Below are 17,347 nucleotides of genomic sequence, written 5' to 3'. Positions count from 1 at the left end.
AAAGGAATAGCTAATAATAATCCACCCTCACCACGGACAGCCAATGGCTTTGCGGTTTATTTATTTTACATAGTTTATAATATATAATATTGAATTTTATCCGCATAAACCTTATTATTATTATTATTATCAACCGTAGTTTGCGCTGGTCAGACCCTATTCCCCGAAGTCCCGATACATTTGGGAGGGCACGCCAGTATTATCAACCACTGACCACTTCCCACACCGTGGCATAAGTGATCATTGAGTCCGAGAATAATGTGCCCTGAGCAAGAGCAGTGAGCCAAGAATGACAGCCTTCTGCATCTGTGCGGCAAAGATTCCTGCCTTAGTGCGGCAAGCCGGTATGATTCGAGAGTAGAGAGGGCGATATTCGTCTCGCCAGGAGCTGAAAACTCCAAGACAAATATCGTCTTGCATATTCGTCATCTTGATATTATTCAAGCTGGAGCCTAGCTCCCCTACCCTTTAGACTGGCTTTTGTCAGAGAGACAAAGGGGTCATAACTCATTAGTGATGGCGGCATGAATGTCCTTAGACATCAGTACCGCTCTTCGCGGTGTTCCCCTACCTGGCTGGGGTGAGATGGATGAAGATATTATTCATCTAATAATGTTATTATCTACCGAGGCTTTGTCTAAACCTTAGTGGCACTCTAGTTCGTTCTAGCCCTGAGATAACACCTTATCTGTTCAAGGCTGATAGGGCTACTATCAGTGCCGATTGTTATGATTTTGTCAGAAATTCCTTCCCTGGTTATTTTTTGTGATGATTGAGATACCAGCCAGTTCTGTTCGAAACACGCTGGAATTTTTTTCCCATTCCTCACTTAATCCTTAGGCTTAGTGATCTGGAGTAAACTCCACATCCTGAGCCTTCTTTGGTTTTCGAGCCGTTTGTATTGCATTTGTAGCATCTGCGTTTGTGTTCTGTTTTATTTTTATTTCGTAGGGTTCATTAAACGCAAGCTTGGGTTCGATTGCATCACAGGCAACCTACAGCAGAGGTTGCACAGTAAGCGCTTCTCACCATAGGCTTAGTTTCAATTGACTCATTCCTACTTGGAGGTTTACACTAGCCGTGCGCAATCGTAACATGGACATTAACGCAACGTCCTCAACGTACAGGTTCAAAGGGGTCAGACCAGAAATCAATTTAATTGCCGCGGTTGATGTTGTTCTCATAACTCCTGTGATGTTTAAACAAGCCAATTGTTGTATTTGATATAATTTCTGGATGGCCGTTGCTTTTAGAACTTTTGGTCCCTATGCAATGGCTCCGTACATTAACATAGGTCTTATTATTGCAGTGTAGATCCAGGTGACCACATGGGGTGGAAGATTCCATGTGCGTCCCACTGTCCTCTCACAGTGTTGAGGTGAATAATCAGGGTATCCAGAACTGTGTTCCAAAGAAGGGGTGGTGAGACTCCTCCCTGTGGACATCCCCTTATGACCAGTCCGCTCACTGTGATGTCTTCTACATTGATACTCAATACTCTACTAGAGATCATCTTGAGTATCCATTCTCCTACTACCAGGGGTACATTCTTGGAGATTTGTTGCTGTATAATTATTGGAAAGGTTGTTTTATCGAACACTCCCTCGATATCTATGAATATAACTACGATGGATTATTTGTTGTCCAAGAATCTTTCGATTCTGCCAACACATGTGAATGGCCGAATCAGTAGACTTTCCCGAAGTAAGCATGCTGATCTGAATGAAGGGTTTATGTGATTTGTCAGTTTGTCCGAGTCGACAATTTCTCTTGTGTTAAAAAAGAAGGGTACCAACACTTCTCTTCATCTAAAGGAACAAATCGTTCAGCCCAGTCTCAACTCCCTACACTGTAGATTAATGGACTGACACCTATCAGAAAACATCCACTCCTCTGGGTAATACCACAAAGGGTGCTAGATTATATCCGACAGGTGTCGTGCAGAATTCTTTCCTGAAGTAATTTCTGCATATGCTGTTGGCGATACAACTGCCGCAATAAATTTTCAATTATTGGAACACACTTGCAGACCGATTTCGGGCTCTTTGGCCACTGGTCAGTGTAAGGTAGTGTCTATCTTCAACATAAAGTCGATGGTTTCCTTCAGAGTATCATTCCTCGAACTAGGCTGAAGCGGACAACAGAGTTGTGAACGAATTGTTCCTTCAGATGATTTGAGTTATAGCCAGTATTCAAGGATGTCCGCTGATTATATGTGAGGAGTTTTCTTTTCTCATACGAGAAATTGGGCACATTTCTGATATGCGATTGGTTACGTCATTCACAAGCAGATGGAGCGATGACAAACCTGTTATTTCTTGATAATTTAGATGGAAGACACATTATCAGTCAACTTGATTCCGATAGATATCACGTCTAACTTTCGAAAGTTGTGTGTTCTGTGAACCGTCTACACACTTATCCCTTTTACACACTCACCCCTCTTCAACATATGACGTTTTGAAAATTCGCCAATTCCTTCCTATTTCATTCTGACCTCATTCAAGATGAAATAAAAAAAATAGGAACAATTTTTATTTTCACTTTTGAGCTGAATAAAATGGCGTTAACAGACTTTCAATGTGATGTTTCGTCTTTGCGAAACCATCAACATTTTTTCAATATCAACCTGTAGAAATGGTCACCTGGTGACTTTCTGGCACCAACTTCCTGATGTATTACTACAGTATTTCAATCAATAAATTAGTTGATTTTGAAGAAAACAGTTTCCTAGAAATGAGAAACTATTTTCTAATTCAAGCGACATTGTATCTCTTACGATTTCCGATTGTTCCACGATAGCCTGCTTATCTATGAAGCCGGGATTACATAGTTACTTGCACCAGTTACTTGTACAAGTATATCCTCTAGGACAGTTCACATTCGTAATTCGACAAGTTAGTATGTGTTTACACTTAAAAGTAATTATTTCCTTGCCAGTTCTCTTTTCGCTTTGTGCAATTCAAAATTATTAATGAATAAAAATCGCGTTAAAAAAGTTATGTTCAAAATATCCAGCATTTCAATTGAAGAAACTATTAGTTTGATTAAAGAATATTTCGGTTCAAAAGTGGATCGATGGAAGAGGTACAAGAAGTGCATCCACGTTTCTTTTAAAAGAACTTCGTATGGAAGATCCTGAAGAATATATATTATGTCTTCAGTTGACACTGGACCACTTCATTATCACCCTATTAGCAGACAAATTCAAATAAAATCAAAATAAAGCAAACCACAGCACTGCTCTCACTATTCAGCTTGCCAGAGCGCGTCCGTACCCGTCTCACTAGGGCTAGTTACTAAACTGCTTGCATGGCTAGTGCGAAATGTGGTGGAAGGGGAAGGCTAGTAAGCAAGTACAGTCGCAGTAACTTGTATTGTGCATATTCAGGTGTCGGCGTTCTCAAAGGCCAAAAAACCCAATACAAAGAAATAAAGCCGCTACCAACTAGTCCACGTGGACTGAAGAATTGGCGGCTCGTATTGGATGATTTTTACTAACCGAGTTTTATGATTGGCTGAAGAGTCATAAAATTAAATTTGAATTCATGTTACAGTGACGAATAGAAAGCGAACCGCCGTGTTGTCAATGTTCAGTTCAGGAACTGATCGCGATTTGAGTGTTGAAATTCGATATTGTTGCAGTAACAATAACTGAAAATTTTTGTTATCTATTTGAAATGTGGCGTCCTTGGAAAGAACTAATAGCAATAACGAGTGTGATAACAAGGCAGACTTTTCCTGTGTAGTGATTCCAATAGCGATAGTGAACAATGCGAAAAAGAGATACCAGTGAATAAGATTCGGATGCATTTAAATATTGAAATACAGATAGTATGTTTCAACGTACATAAGAATCTACATCTCAAGTTTGGTTTCGAGAGAAATAAACTATTACAAGCAACAACAGATTTGAAAGCAATTCCTTTCTCAACTGTACGTAAAATAGTCAAGACCCTGGACAAATCATCGAAATGCATAGCAGTTTTCCTAGACCTCTCTAAGGCCTTTGACACAGTATCACACGAAATTCTACTAAACAAATTGAGTCACTACGACATTTGTGGTCTCCCACAAATTCTTATGTCCAATTATTTAACAAATAGAGTCCAGAGAGTAAAAATTAGGAATGAGGTAAGTACGTAGTCAATATTGAAAATCGGGAACAGTGTTGGGCCCAATACTTTTTCTTGAGTACATGAACAATATAGCAAAAATTGATGGTCTAGGACACCTCATTTGTTATGCTGACGACACAGTCTTCATCTGCGCGGGAAAAATTGGGAGGATGTGAAACACACCACCGAAACAAATTTACAGAATATTTATGCATGATTGAATTTGAATAAGCTTACCCTAAATATTGATAAGACTAAATTTGTTGCCTCTACACCAACGGTCATTAGTCAATCACATGATTTGTCTCTGAAACTACACTGTCACAAAAATGTATGTAGGTGTTCTACTATTAAAAAAGTATCATCAATTAAATATTTGGGGGTAGTCCTAGACCAACACGTACGATGGTCTGATCATATCATGCATGTAAACAAACGCATTAGAACACTCATACACAGTTTTTGTTCTCTAAGAGACATCCTCTCCAGAAAACACCTCATGATGCTCTACAATTCCCTAGCCGAGTCAATTCTGTCTTACTGCATCTCAATATGGGGTGGAGCTTTCAACAACATTATACAAACAACAAAATACACATTATAAAAAATCATCCTGAAAAAAATAAACGTTTTTCCGCCGATTAGCTATATCAGGAAGCAAATATATTGAATGTTTAACTATTATACACTCATCAATGTTTGAAGAGAATGTTCATAAATTAAGAGAAACTCGACCAGATAAATATGAGGATAATCAGGTCCACCGCAAACATGAATGTTAATGTCCAATTCTTTAAAAAAACATTAAAACAAAGAACTTTTTTTTTTTTGGTCCCAAATTTTTCAATGCCTTACCAATTAACCTAAAACAGATTTCAAAAATGAAGAAATACAGTATTTGAACAAAAAAATATGTTATGAATTATTCTAAGAAATTTTATGATAGACTAATACAAAATCAACCTAAAAAAAAAGGAAATACCAAGTGTTCACACCCTCTCCCCTGTGTTGATCACATCCGGAAGTAAGATATTTAATATCAGTAATTTAGTTTATTTTGCTTACTCACCATGTCAAACAATGTACATTTAACTCTAAATTTCCCTGATCGAGCACATGGCAGACAGGCAATTTTGCCTAGGCTAATGCGGTCGATCTCGAAATTTATTCTAAAGAGCTATACGTTAAAATTTCGAAACTTTGTACTCTAATTTTAAGGAAATAAAAGTTATTATTATTATTATTATTATTATTATTATTATTATTATTATTATTATTATAAAATCATTGAAAAAACCATATAGGACTATTACAAATGCAATGATATTTCTACATTTGAAATCATAAGGAATAAATTGAATACATCCGGCCATAACGTGAGCTGCTGTTACAAAACTGTTCAGAATTGGATGAAAAAATTAGGATAATAAACAAGCTTCAAGCAGTTTAGGGAAGTAGAAAAATACTGGAATTACGTAACAAATACTAAGAACAAATAACTAAATATAGACAAGAACAACGGCAAAATTTTTATTCGGACGAAACTTGGTATGACAATCACGACATAGTTATGAAAGGGTGGACTGATGGTTCGAGAATGTGTACGCCTAACATGCCTGCAAACAAAAAATCGCGACTAATCATTGTGCATTGCGGAGGAAGTAAAGGATGGGTTCTGAATTCTTTGAAAGTATGTGGAAAAAAAAACTTGAGGACTGCAATAATGACTATCATAAGAACATGGAAGCTAATGTTTTTGTGGAATGGTTTGAAAATACATTGATCCCAAATTTGGATGTAAATAGTGTAATAGTTCTTAACAACGTTTCCTATCAGTCGTGACAGTTCATCAAAGTGCCGAATAAAAATTCTAGGAAAGATGAAATACAAAGTTTTTTAATGGATATCAATTTGTATTTTGAAGATTACTATACAGAAAACCAACTACTTGAAGTTTCACAGACAAAAACATTTGAAAAAGTGTATGCCTCTGAGAGTAATGCCGAAACGTATGGACACACACATGTGTTTTCAATTCCATCGAGTTGATTTGGCGAAATCATCAGGCGTAAAAATGATTTTTCAAAGTTTGGTAACAAGGCTATAGAGCTAATTGAAGAAAAAGTATGTTACCGAAGAAGACTGGCAGAAAAGAAATAAAAAATTTATTTCAGTTGAAAAAGACTATATGGAGACACTTCCATATTAATGGTGGAAATGAATTCATTATTGATTTGAATGACGACACTGATAGTGAAACAGAGAATATGAAATAGTAGTTATCAGAAGCTTTTGAAGAAAGTTCGTGAAGTGTTTTTGAAGTGAACGATTGTTTATATATGTGAGTAAGTGGTATTCAGAAGTGTTTTCATTTATCACTCTGTTATTTGAATCTCTACTTTCCCACTCGGTAATTCATAATTTTAAAGAAATGACGATTTTTAGTGAATTTCAACTCAATATTCTTCTTTGTATTCAGTGAGGAGTCAACCTCTTTTAATGTAATGACTGTTTATTGTATTGACATGTTTCAATTGTTTAAATGTAACATTCTTTCCGACACGGCCAACCTCACTAACAGTAAGTTGAGACCTTTCATAATGAAAAAAAATTCATATTGTATCACCATTTTATAAATTTTGTAGCTTTTCCCTAATGATGATAATAAAATTTATCGAAATATTGGAATAACTTGTGCTATAAGAGTACACTTCCATCCTGCTGATTACCCACAGATATTTTCTAAGTTTTGTTCTCAACTAGTCAGCAAAGACTGTCCTTCAACTAATATTTTTGGGTTTTGGATTCTCTTGGAAAATGGAAAAGTTTTTCAATTAAGTGTCAAGACGTTTCGCCCCTGGCTAGAGTATTTGATGGTGATTGTTAGTAAAGGTTCTGGTCATGTTTTCCTATGTTTTTTGTGTTTATTTTTTGAGAATCGGACTGAGCGTCGTTGTCTTGAAAATGGCAGGCGGAGGGATCTTCTGGTGGAAGGATCTTCTTCACAGAGTATCCCTCCACCTGCCATTTTTAAGATAACGACCCTCAGATTCTCAAAAAATAAACACCAAAATCATAGGAAAACATGACCAGAACCTTTACTAACAATCACCATCAAATAAGAAAAACAACAGCATTTCAACATTATTTACATTTTGAAAAGATATCGATAATTTTAAGCAAGGAAACTAGTCAAATATCCAATGTTTTATAAAAAAAAAAATTCAAATGAACAATTGAAACAGCCTCTAGCCAGGGGCGAAACGTCTTGACACCTAATTGAAAAACATTTTCCAAGAGAGGCCAAAACCCAAGAACAACGAAACAACCATACCAAACAAGATTCAAGAACCAACTCAAATCGAATAAATATATATATATATATATATATATATATATTATATATATATATATATATATATATATATATATATATATATATATATATATATATATATATATATATATAAACAGAAGTTAATATCGGACATAGCACTCAAGAAAGTGGCAAACCATAGACACGTGTTTCGGGCTTTTGGCCCATCATCAGTATGGTGCAGCCAAGTGTAAGGATGGGCAACACTTGGTTACCAAAAGATAGAAATACAAATGCACGGAGCCACCAGCAGGAGCCAACCACACATTTGTGGTTTCAGTTGATAGATCTTGTGTTTACAAGAAAACTATCAAAATCACCACGGAGGCAGCACCATACTGATGATGGGCCAAAAGCCCGAAACACGTGTCTATGGTTTGCCACTTTCTTGGGTGCTATGTCCGATATTAACTTCTGTTTATATATATATATATATATATATATATATATATATATATATATATATATATATATATATATATATATACTGTTGGAAGGTAGGTTGCACTATATCGTTTACTTGAACTATAAATAGATGGGCTGGCTATTCACTTGCCTGTCCTCGCTACTGGTACAAGCACTTGTACAACTACTTGCCTGGTAGGTTAACATTGGCTTAGTTGTCGCCTTACAAGCTACTGGTAATTAATCCATTTACTATACCGAAGTAAACTCGGCTTGAGACCTTGATTTATTAGAAGTTAATAGACTTTAAGTTTACTAAATTCATAACTGAACTAAACTTTCTCTTGAAATCTCGAAATACTCCCCCATATACTTCATCTCAGATTGCTCCTGAAATATCGTTTCCAATTGCTTTTCTGAGAAGTAAAATAACTTCTCCATCGACGTAGGAGACGGAGTAATGATTGGCAATGAATCCCTAACACGACTCGAGGGCGAACTATCACATTGAAAGTCATAAGATTAATATTGGATTTGACGGTACATTGCAACATCAATATCGAGAGGCCGCAAACTGATTGGCGTAAAATCAATTTGTGCTTTAATGAAATAACAATCACTTTGCAAAGCGGTGCCTTCCCCAAAAGTCGGGCGGGGTGCGATAAACGGATTTTCAGTTAGATTGATGACGGATTTGCTACATGATTGCTTGACCAAAGGGCACACCCCCTGAGGGATCCGAAACATTCAATTAAAAGCCCGTTACATCTACAAGTTGCCTATTACAAGAAATTCAACGTGACGCATTCATTCGAATCGTGTTACACCCTTGTAGGAATTACAGGAACTGCGACGGTGAAAATTAGATTCGGCTTTTCGAGCACTATACTGTTCTCGTTGATTTATTCAATAGCTGTTAGAGTAAAATGAGGTGACAGTAAGAGGTTATCGATTGTGAAATTCAATTGCTTCTTGATTTATTTCATTTTGCTGTGGCATTTCCGGATAATAATATTGAATTTGCGGCAACCGGTCCAGATATTCAATCACTGATCACAGTTCAAAACGTGGCGGTGATTAATGATAATGTGAGGTAATATTTATTCGTTCACGTTTGAATTCGAATGGATCTCAGTCGTAAATAATTCTGGAAATACTGTTCGCTGTCATATATTTTTTGTGGTTTATTATAGAAAGAACTATTTGGAGTATCTTGAAAATGTACCATATTCTAACATTGTATGCTAGAGTTTTTGCGATTACTTTGCACGTTACATACACTACGTTGTAGTACTTCTGTTAGGAGCAGTTTGTTGGTCGTTTGCTTTGTTAGCTTCGCCAAAAGTATCTATATAGTCAGTCATCTCAGTGAGTTCACCTCGAAATTTGAGATACCTAGCTATAAACTTGTATAAACTTGTATTTTCACATCCTAAAAGTTGCCTCAAACCCTACATATGTTAGGGTGTACGCGAATATTGAAATCTATGGTCAAAGGTCACAAATATCTCGTTTCCTTTATTATTATTTTAGAGAATTGAATTCCCTACAACTTCTGTTACAAACATATTTTTGTACATTGTTTTCAAAATAGAGGGCGGTTAGAGAATCATTTAATGTTAACCGGTAGTCCCGGTCAAAAACACGCCACATAAAGTTTATTAATTATTGATGAATATATAATTGTTGCTAATTTTCATTTCTAATCGACTATTACATTATATTCAATGAATATTCTACTTACATATCTATTTTCAATTGGGTATATATTTAATAACAATTACCTGCCCGTGTAGTTTTAAAATTATAAAGGAGAATACTCCAATTATATTTCAATTCTAATGTAATTCATATTTAAAACCTTCTAATTATTGTTTCCATTAATAAACTATTCCATACATTTATGATTGTGGATATAAAAAAAGATTACACGAACTACAAGTTATAATTTTCATTATATTCTTCTTCATCGTCATCCGACCGCTGTACCATTTCAAAGTCCTCTTCTTCATCGTCTTCAACGACATTTGTCTTTCGGTCTTCTATGATTTCGGAGCCAAAGGTTCTATCTTCATTGACATCGCTCTGATTAAACATTGAGACAAGCTTGCCCATTAGATAGTCTGGGCCCAAGCTGAAGAGACTGCAAACCCTATTTCCTGCATTCACATCGCAAACCACAACCACTCTTGCAGTGACAGAATATTGTGCAGAGCAATTCCTCTGGAGCAGGTACTAAAATTGTCGTAATAGGTTACAGAAATTCATTACGCATTGTACAACCTCATTTCTAGGGTTCCAAATCATGTCCTAATCGAGTTTGAACTCGATAATAAACACGATTTAGATTTTAATTGTCGCGTACACCCTACCATATGTGGATTCCCAGACAACTTTCAGAATTTCAAAATACAATGTTATACGAGTTTATAGCTGGATATTTCGAATTCCGAGATACTCACCTAATTTTGACTAAGTTTACCGCACCATAACCGTCTTCTAATGATAACCCTTTCAACCTTCATTATTATTTCCTTTTCGTTTCAGGTCTCAATAATTCGTTATTCATTCATTATCGTTTCATGAATGTTGGAGGTTGGTACTTATGAAAAGGTGTTAACAGTTTTTAAATCTATGAAAATAAACCAAAAACATCGATGGTATATTGAAAATACTCAAAACAACAAAGCCAAAATATTAGAGTGGGTTAGTTGAAGAAGAAAATACTATGAAAACACAATTAGAACAGTTAGTGTGTCAAATCAATAAATAAGTAGTATTTCATCAGTTCGGACTTTCATTGTCTAATATAATATAAATTGATTTGAAATCCCTGAAAAAAAATTAAAAAGATTAACCGGAAATAACAATTTCATTAAACAAAAAACTGTAATTGAAAAGAAATAACATACAAGCAACAACCAAAAAAAAAAAATTGAAATATTAATATAAGCTGAAAAATTAAAGAAATATCATTAACTAAAATGAAAACCAAGTTATGTTACGACGTTTCGATTGTTACTATCCACAATCGTCTTCGGGTGATAACTGAACTTATTTCTCCGAGATCTGACTATTTATAGTTCATTCGAGTGCGTTCACCTATCCACTCTTCCCTCTCTCCGCTTCATTGGTTTTAGCGGGAGATGTCGTTTGGCGGGAGGTGGTCTTTTTTCGCTTGATTAGATGTTTCCATTTGTTACGTATCTCTATGCTAGCTTGACGAAATGCATTGTTGGACAACATATACGCGGCTTCTTTGAATCTTCTCCTAAACCAGTGTTCCTCTTTGTGGATGATTTTAGCTTGAGCCCACTTGATGTTGTGTTGATGAGTCCAAACATGCTTGCTATTGGATAATTGAGTACTGACAAAAAGATTATTTATAGAATTACTGAAAGTGATTGTTGATACATGATACCAAGGCATTCAGAGAGTCGAAATGAATATCGCAACGTTCACATATTTTATTGAAGCACTGCACATAAAATTCAATGGTGATCGTAGCATAACATTTGTGCGTGATGCTTCGCATTAGAACTTCAGATTGTGTCAACCTTGTAACGAAAATTTCGTTCCATTTCTAATATTTAATATTTTGCATCGAAGTAATGCCGGGACAGTAGTCACTCCCTCTTTCAATTTCGAGTGAAGACTGCTTGCGCGGAAAAATATCGGAGAAATCGATGGATATCGAGGATTTTTGCTTCCGAGGGAAGAGAGGAAGGGTAGCGACCATGAACGTGAACAGATGTGCGGAAAAAGTGGGTAGAAGGCATTTTTCTGGTAAAAGACCTAATTATCTGATTTATCTTTTATTAATTTGTGCAGACAGTAGATTGAATTGAACTGAACGTTTAGATAACTCGTTGAGTAAATTATTTTGATTTACAGTTTCCAATTTTCGGTATTTTTCCGAGACCACGAGGATTGAGGTTAAAATCCAAATTTCCGTTTATTTGAAGAATCATTGGAAGGAATCAAATTTCAGTGCTAATTACTTTTTAGGAAGATTCCATTGGAGAATATCGATGAGATATTTTTGGTTATTCACTGAAATTTGGTAACTTTCAAGGTTCAACTTTTCAAATCTATCGAAACCGTGTCTACTCAGAATACTTACCTTTAAAAAAAATAAAAAAAAAATTGTCTAACCCTCCAAATTTTTAAACGTTCAAAGGTGAAAACTCAAAGTTAAAAATATGGAAGTTATCACTTATGTGCTTATAGGCTGCTCAGATTGTTACGGGGAGGGTGTGAGTAAGTTTCAACAATGATTGGTAATAGTCGAAGGCAAATTGAAACTGACTACTACCAATATGACAAAGTTGACTTGACCGGCTCGATAAATGGGCGCCAGGTAGCAAATGAAAATTAAATAAAGATAATTACTACCAGAGAAATTCTCTATCTTGGCGGAGAAGGCAGAATAAACCAGCAGGAACAATTAACAACTTTAATTACTAATAAAAAAAAACAACAATAAGCTGAAGGCTATTCACAACCATTGTTGAAACTTACTCACACCCTCCCCATAACAATCTGAGCAGCCTCTAAGCACATAAGTGATAACTTCCATATTTTTAACTTTGAGTTTTCACCTTTGAACGTTTAAAAATTTGGAGGGTTACACAATTGGCGCCCAACGTGGGGCCAATAGATTTGAAAAGTTGAACCTTGAAAGTTACCAAATTTCAGTGAATAACCAAAAATATCTTATCGATATTCTCCAATGGAATCTTCCTAAAAAGTAATTAGCACTGAAATTTGATTCCTTCCAATGATTCTTTAAATAAACGGAAATTTGGATTTTAACCTCAATCCTCGTTGTCTCGGAAAAAAACCGAAAATTGGAAACTGTAAATCAAAATAATTTACTCAACGAGTTATCTAAACGTTCAGTTCAATTCAATCTACTGTCTGCATAAATTAATAAAAGATGAATCAGATAATTAGGTCTTTTACCAGAAAAATGCCTTCTACCCACTTTTTCCGCACACCTGTTCACGTTCACGGTCGCTACCCTTCCTCTCTTCCCTCGGAAGCAAAAATCCTCGATATTCATCGATTTCTCCGATCTTTTTCCGCGCAAGCGGTCTTCACTCGAAATTGAAAGAGGGAGTGACTACTGTCCCGGCATTACTTCGATGCAAAATATTAAATATTAGAAATGGAACGAAATTTTCGTTACAACTTCCACTTCTTGGTACTAAGAAATTGATCTCGGGTAAAAGAACCGTACTGTCAATATTGTTGTTAAATAATTTATGCAAGAATTTCATACCAAGGATAACTTTCCTATTTTCCAAAGATGTCATACCAAATCGTATAAACAAATGTTATGATCGATGCGTCTCTTCGGGTATTGTCCATCAACTTTTAGATATAAGTATTTTAGGAACTTCCTCTGCACGCTTTCAATTGATGTTTTTTGGTATGCCCGACTTATCCCTCATACACTGAGCAGATAGTTCATTTGGATGCTCTTTCCTCTGTGCTTCTGTAGGTTCAGTGCAACGATGGATGTTTTCCCGTCGAATAGATTTCTATTGGTTGTATACCAGGTGTCCCACATTTTATGTGACAGGCAATATCTGGTTTGTTGAAGGAGATACACGAAAATGTTTCATACAAAAGTTTTAGGAGTTCGTGAGAGCTATATTTTGATATAATTTTCAAATATACAGGGTGTTTGGTGTAGGTGCTACAGACCAAAATTCCATTTTTTAAAATGGAACGCCATGTATATCATTACATATTCAGATGCTACGTTAAATTCTGATATCATTTCATGTTTGGTTTTTGAAATTCGGTTACGGCGTTGTTGAGTTATTGCACTTTTCCTTAAATATAAAGTTTCAAAAAAACTTATTTACTCGTACACGAATCCAGTCTATATCTTTTATTAAATTGAACTAGACTACTACTGAATACAAACCATTATTCTCACCTCTACGATACGATATCGATATCAGTTGAATATAATATTGAAATTCTTGAGAATGTGACTAACTTGAGGGTGAATTGCTTTATATTGCACAATTTCATCAAGTAGCTTATGCTTGTTGATGTCATAGTAACAAATGTTGTTGAATTGTATCTACTTGTCAGTTCGATTCAGTGATTCTTTGCAAAACAGTAACTGTGTTCTTTGTGCGAAAACTCCAGTATGCGTTTAGTCCAAGTGATTGCATTGATATGTTATTAATTTTTGGGGAATGTCAGAAAAACTGCCGTCAAGCACAACGTCTATACCAAGAACGTTTTCCAGACAGACCCATTCCGTCACGAATGACTTTTTCGAGAGTTGTAGGAAAATTGTGAACTGGGTCATTTCCTTCTACTATAAATCATCGTCATCATACGAGATCTGTTAGAACTGAAGATTTAGAGATCAATGTGTTGGCTTATATTATTATTCATCCACATGTTTCTATCCGTACTCTTGCAGAAGAAGTCGGTGTGAGTAAATCTAGTGTACAGAGAATTCTGAAAGAAAATAAATACCACCCATTCAAAATTCAGTTGGTACAAGGTTCGAAACCCACGGACTTTGAACGACGACTTGAATTCATTGCTTGTATTCAGGTAATATTACATGAAAGTCCTAACATATTCAGTCAAATTTTGTGGAGCGATGAATCGCGATTCCACAATAATGGAGTTGTGAATCGACACAACAGTCACTATTGGTCTCAAGAAAATCCCCACTGGGTCCGCGAAAGTAATTTTCAAACTACTTGGGTTATTAATGTATGGTGTGGATTGTTCAATGGCCGCATCATAGGACCTTACTTTTTCAATGAAAATCTCAATGGATTGCGATATTTACATTTTCTAGAAAATGATTTGATCCAGTTGATGGAAGATATTCCCATAGCAGAACGACAAGGAATTTGGTGGCAACAAGATGGTGCTCCTCCTCACAATTCACAGGTTGTTACTGAATATCTGGATAGAACGTACCCAAATAGATGGATTGGTAATAAGGGTCCAATTCGGTGGCCGGCTCGTTCCCCAGATTTATTACCGCTTGATTCTTTCCTATGGGGTTATTTAAAAAATAATGTTTTCACTACTCCCCCTTTGAATGTGGATGATCTGAAAATGAAAATTCGACTAGCGTGCAGTGATATTACGCCTGATATTATAAGAGCGACTTGTACGAGAGAAGTGATTCGACGTTTCGAAGCCTGTATAATATCTAATGGGCATCACTTTGAACAATTTTTATGACTTATTTCTAGGTACCTACCATTCTTATGAAATGATTTATCAAGTTATATCATTTACATTGTTATCAATTAAAGATTTGTTTTCGAATACACCTCTTTCAATTTCGCAATTGTTTCATATTCAAAATGATTCCTGACTGAATTCCACAACTCAAAATTGAAAGCATTACTTCGAACACCCAAAATTATTTTGATTAATTTTCATGTGATCTGATGCAGAGAGAATAATTGTATGAGATATTTTAAAAATAATAGTCGTTCTCAAGACTTTACATTTTAAGCAATAACTCAACAACGCCGTAACTGAATTTCAAAAACCAAACATGAAATGATATCAGAATTTAACGTAGCATCTGAATATGTAATGATATACAGGGCGTTCTATTTTGAAAAATGGAATTTTGGTCTGTAACACCTACACCAAACACCCTGTTTATTTAAAAATTATATCAAAATATAGCTCTCATGAACTCCTAAAACTTTTGTATGAAACATTTTTGTGTATCTCCTTCAACAAACCAGATATTCCTGTCACATAAAATGTGGGACACCCGGTATATATCCTTGTTAATCTCACTGAATGCATCTTTGTTTGAAATGTACGTTGATTCTTCGAATTTTCTTTCAAACCGGTGTTCTTATGCGTGAATGATTTTAGCTTCAGACAACTATTTGTTGTTAATTTTTTTGCTGTCTGTTTTTCTTGTCACTGTCCATTCAGACTTTCAACGATCGCTTGGTTTCATCAATATGATACTCAATACGCACATGATATCCGGTGATAACAGTTCTTGGAGTTGCCTTCTGCGTAGCATAGGTTGTGATAACTATCTACAGGACTCTTGTTGTCTTTCAATCGAAATTTGTGCCACCAGTGTTTGGAACTAACCATTCGAAAGGCCCAGCTTTTTGTCGAAACTTCAATCCAAGGATCTAGGCCGCACCAGAAAAGATCTGCATCACAATGGCGAAACAAACTTGGTCCAGAAGATAGCAAGCTCCCCGTAAGGAAGGAGAGCACTCAAGGCCAGTGCTGAAGCAATACTTTTTGAGTCAATGAAGGTCTAAATCTCTAATATTCACCAAAAAATATTGTCAAGCACATTCAAACAGAAGTCAACATTTCTTTTTTCGCTAACTCTTCATTTTCAGTGTTTCAAATATTCCATTCAATGATATTTTCTGAGAAATCAGATCGGTTGAAACTTCTCAACCTCTGTCTTACTACATTCAAACATTCTTTGAAACCGATTGGGTTCGATAGAACTCTTTGTTTCTCCGTAGATTGCCATTCGAAGTCTGACGTTCCCCAATATAAAGTTTGCCTTATCTATGTACTTCATTAACTCTCGGAAAACACGGCTTCCACAATGAGTGAATGTGTAAGGCAGAAACGTACCGTGGTAGAGGGCCGTAACAGTGGGAAAACACAAAATTCCTACCACATCTATCACTATTTATTACCGAGATATTTTACCGCAGAGAGCGATTCAACCGTGCCGTGCCATATTTCACATTTTACGAGAAAACAATACCAGCTGCTGGCTGGAAAGAATGGGGAGCTCAAGATCCTTTACATACGATGTTGTTTTGGTGTCGCCTTACACTGCAGTGGTGGTGTTATTCGAATTACCTTTGTTATACATTTATTCCATTCTTTTGTTTCGAAGCACCTTATTTAAAAAGTATACTTTCGTATTCAGCGATATGTCTGAAGAAACGTGATATATTTGAGGTATGGGGATTGAGGAGTAGTTCAAATTATTGATGTTTTCCGTTTCGATATTTCAGAAACATTGAGGAAATGTTTCGGTGGGAGTTTTCTGAGGAAATAGATGGTTATTTTAGAAATTTGATATTCTCGATGACTGTAATAGGGAAAGTCCAGTAAAGGATAGAGGAGGAGCGAATTGTTCAGATGGAGGAGCCAATTATTCGAACAAAAATATCGTTAAAGTAATATCAAGAAATTCAAGAATCAAAATAAATTACAATGAGAATGGAAACAGAAAGGTTATCTAAGAAGACATGAAGTATACCTAGTCTTGTCCCGTCATAGTACCCCGAAACCGGTCTATCGATTGGTCATACCGACCAAATGAAATGAAACTGATGTCTGCTTTTCATAGTGGAAAGTAACTAGCAACGAATTTATTTCACAAATGGAAGACGTTGCACAGGTACCTGATGGTTTTACTTCAGTTTTTTACGCG

The sequence above is a fragment of the Leptinotarsa decemlineata genome, unplaced genomic scaffold (genome assembly GCF_025532065.1).
Source record: "Leptinotarsa decemlineata unplaced genomic scaffold, Ldec_3_MD MMD2_tig00026294_RagTag_RagTag, whole genome shotgun sequence".
Lineage (NCBI taxonomy): Eukaryota > Metazoa > Arthropoda > Insecta > Coleoptera > Chrysomelidae > Leptinotarsa > Leptinotarsa decemlineata.
Note: the sequence above shows the minus strand (reverse complement) of the source record.